Raw genomic sequence first — 4,278 nt, 5'->3', positions numbered from 1 at the left:
GAAAGAACTGCATGTAGAGCGGGACAGAAGCACAGAGGAGTCTGTGAGAGAGACTTAGCCCTGATCTCTGCACACATCTAATGAATGACCCCGAGCTTATGAAACAGGGAGAAGAGGATTTTTAAACAGAAAGCGTTTTAAGCACAATTTCTAACGGGAACAAGGTTTTTTTGTGAGATATTGCAATAAGATAACAGCTTATTTTAAGACTCTCTTAAATATAATTTTAAAGGGGTATCAGGTGACCCTGTATGAAAGTGAGTGTGTGTATTAATAGTGTGTGTGTGTGTATATACGGGTGTAGGATATTTTGCATCGACTAAGGGAATTGAGTTGCACTATGATGGATGCAGAATAAAAAAATCTTTTTATATTGAATAAAGTTTTATGGTATAGATCATTCCAGCGCCACTCTTTATTACTTTGTCTATAATTGATAGTCTTGTGGCTATGAATATACTGTATGATTGAAAACAAGCTTCTCTCTCTTGGGCAAGTCTGTAGTTCCAATGTGTAACAAAGCCATTCCTGGGGGGATTTGAGAAAGATTAACTGGTAAATTCTTCAGGGCTTTTTCTATATCTTCCCAAAGTGGTTGGATTTTCTTACGATGCCAAAACAGATGGTCCAGTGATCCAGTTTGACCACAGTTCCTCCAACACAGTGATGTTCTATTATCAAATGTTGATATTCTCTCGGATCATGTACCTTTTTCATCCAATTCTTATGATAGGAGACACAATGTAAGGACTTTTTTAAAGATCTGAGAGCCAATTCCCATTCTTGGGAATTGTCAATTTGTAGAAATTCTTGCCATTTTCTTAGCTGCCATTTGGGAGTTTCATCTGAGAGTGATAGTAAAGTTCTGTATATGACTGCTGTTCCTTTCTGGTTGCTTTTTTGTCAGGTTTTAACAATCTATTTATCCGAGGAGATAATTTTATTTGGTTAGGAGGGTTCTTGGTTAGGAATTTATTTATTTTAAGATAATGGTTTCTCATTCTCAGGGATGTGATATGAGTTCACTAGATCTTCAAATAGTTGTAATTGATCATCTTGATATAGTTTGTCAACTGTATCTAGGCCTAGTTCTACCCAATTAAGTATATCAGTATTTTTAGTTATGTCAGATTTATCGAAGGAATATGCTTGGTAGTTGCTAATGGATCTTTATTACAAACGTTTGTCGTTTATTTCCATATTTTCAGTGTGTTTGCTGTTATGGGGTTAGAGGTTTAAGTTTTCCATATAATTCTAGAAAAGATTTATGGTTTTTCAAAGCTACTGAATCCTGTTCTAGATGTACCCATTGTTTAGTTACATCATTTATCCATATGGCTCTAGACTGTTATAATATAGTGGTTTTATAATATTTTTCTAAGTCTGGAACTCCCAAACCTAATTCAGAAGTATGAGGTGTAAGAATTTTGTTAGAGAAGCTAGAGAATTTGTTTGAGTACAAATGTATCATTTTCTGTAGTGGTAAAGAATTTATTGCTCGATGTTTCCTATCTGCTCGAGTACTCGGTCTTTCAATTGTCTTTTTGTTTTCCCAATGTAACACAAATTACACTTGCATTTTGCCCTGTATACTATCCACCTGGTGTCACAATTAATGAAGGATCTGATTTTGAAGGTTTGGCCATTTTTCGGTGCAGTAAACTGTTTCACAGTTGGCATGTATTTGCACGCCTTACATATCCTGCATCTAAAAGATCCATTTGGCTTTGGAGGGAGCCACATTTGGAGGGGTGTGGGTATATTGGAAAATGTGCTATGAACCAACATGTCTCTTAAATTGCGTTATCTTCTATATGTGATGGCTGTATTTTATGATAAATATCTAGCCAGATCCTTATCCTTTTGAAATATTGGCCAGTAGTGCTTGATAATCTCAGATACTGTGCGATTGTTTGGTAAAATTCCCAATTAGTCTGGGTATGTTTAATTCTCTTCCCTCTATCCTTTGAGTATTGTCCATGGTGGTTTTTGGTCTCTCTACCAGTTTCAATGCTAGGGGTTTCCTTCACTCGTTTATGCGCTTTTTAAATTACATATTCAGGAAAGCCTCTCTGTTTAAATCTCTTTTTAAGAAGATGGCATTCATTTTCAAATGCTGTATCATTGGAACAGTTTCTCCTCGCTCGCAAAAACTGCCCCACCGGGATGTCCTTTTCAAGGGAGCTAGGATGTGCGCTTTCCCATCTCAGCAATGCATTAGTGGAGATTGGTTTGCGGAAGATCGGTGTATTTTTCAATTTTCACCGATGGATATCGTGAGATCCAGAAAATTGATGCTTTTCCTCTGGATCTCATGTGTGAATTTTATACCAATACTGTTATTGTTTAGAATGTCAACAAAATCTACACACTGGCTGGACCATCCCATAATACAATCACATCATCTATAAATCTTCCCCAGTGTAAAATGTGCAAAAATAGATCATCCAAGAACACATGAATGTCCTCCCACCAACACAGAAAAAGGTTTGCATATGATGGGGCACACACTGTCCCCATCGCACTGCTTCTGAGTTGGTGGTATATGCGTCCTCCAAACAAAAACATTATGTGGGTCAAAACAAATTCCAGGAGTGTGACCAGGAAGTTGTGTTCCTCAAGATATTTACCTCTAGTACTCGGGAAGTGTCTGACAGCGTTAATGCCCAGCTCATGTTTGATGTTACTATATAAAGACTCTACGTCTAGGCTTGCCAAGAGTGTAGTAGGGGACACTTCAATATCCTGTAGACGTACTAGCACATCTTTAGTATCTTTTAGGTATGAGGGAAGGGATTCCACAAATGGTTGTAAAAACTTGTCCACATATTGACTTACTCCCTCTGTCAAAATACCCCTACCCAAAACATTCGGTCTGCCAGGTGGTGGGATAATACCTTTGTGTATTTTTGGTAGGGCGTAGAAAACTGTCATTACTGGAAATTCGATGTTTTTTGTTACTTTCGTATGGTTGTCGTGATCTGGGCAACCCCTAACTTTCCCCTCATTGAGGATGTTATTCAGAGCTGCGCAGTACGTTTTAATAGGATGATTCTTCATCACAGTGTATTGATTATTGTTGCACAGTATATTGATGCACATCTGTTTGTACATATCCCTATCCATAATCACTACATTGCCCCCTTTGTCAGCTGGTTTAATGATCAATTGTTCATTTTGCTTCAAGGTATTGAGGGCTTGTCTTTCTTCATTATTCAAATTATTGTGAATCGAGGACCTCACTGTGTCAGATTTGAGTTTCCTCAAAGCTCTTGTCACCATGTCTACGTAGGTGTGTATCTGTGGGTACTTTGACAAGGAGGGAGATGGAGTTTTGCTGCAGCAACTGCGTAGCGCAAGTAAGAATGCCACACGCAGCCAATAAAAATAAACTTTTTTTTCTGTTCTTACAACCAAAAGAATAAGGACTCAATAAATGACACAGATGCATAAAGAAAGCAGACGCAGCTTCAAACAATGTTTTTTTATTGAGGATTTCAAATGTATCCTGCACCCAGCAGTAGCAGCACAGACATAGAGCGCACAGCAGGGGGGACAAAACAGCACTTGCTACTGGGAAATTCAGTCAAAGTACACTTTGCAGAGGGTCACTGGATTTAATCTTCACTTGACTTTACTCCACTTTGTTAGTAAGCTGGGTATTTCAGTTTTGTTCTGTTTTTTTGACACCAGTAAGAGAGAGTAGTGCACCGGTCCTGGAGGTACTGCAATACCAGGTCGATGCGCGGAGTGGACAGAGCAAGCTCTTCTTCCATCTCCCTGTTCCAAAAATCCATTTAATATATGGTCCCCAGATAGGGGACGTATCCGATCTTAAACTAAGAACAGATTTTTTTAACTTTTTTTTTTTTTTTCGGGAAGGACCCTCTAGGCTTCTCCCCCCTCTGAGCAAGAGCTCAGAGGGTTGGAGAGCCCTTCTCCTCTTGCCAGAATCTCGGGGGGGGGGGGGGGCTTGGGCCCACTCCTGCCTAAAGGCACGAGAGGACCCCCTGCCCCAGTTGTTGCCAACTGGGTTCATGTAACTAAGTCTTCCGGGTAGAAGATGCCCAAAGTGTAGCCTAAGGCAAATACCTCTGGCCTCACAATGTGCGTGTCCCTGCCGGCTTTAACTGTGGGTCTTTCGCTCTGGCCCTGAGGAGAACCTCTGGGCCCAAGTCACAAAGGGCTCCACTTCAATCTCTCTGTGGCTCTTTGTCTCACACGCGGTGCACAGCAAGTGCCATGATCCGCACGTCCTCCAAAGGACCACAGTTTAAC

The 4,278-nt window shown here is 40.0% G+C and overlaps 1 non-coding gene across 1 annotated transcript; it reads right to left on the bottom strand.

Moving 5' to 3' along the window:
- Window positions 1-3,700: 3,700 nt before the first annotated feature.
- LOC137505777 (U2 spliceosomal RNA) lies at window positions 3,701-3,885 on the bottom strand. The gene has a single exon (XR_011020352.1). It is a non-coding gene; the product is annotated as a U2 spliceosomal RNA (small nuclear RNA).
- Between the last annotated feature and the right edge of the window lie 393 nt (window positions 3,886-4,278).

This window comes from Hyperolius riggenbachi, chromosome 4 (assembly GCF_040937935.1).
Source record: "Hyperolius riggenbachi isolate aHypRig1 chromosome 4, aHypRig1.pri, whole genome shotgun sequence".
NCBI classification, from domain to species: Eukaryota; Metazoa; Chordata; class Amphibia; order Anura; family Hyperoliidae; genus Hyperolius; species Hyperolius riggenbachi.
Note: the sequence above shows the minus strand (reverse complement) of the source record. Positions and strands in the feature narration are given on the sequence as shown.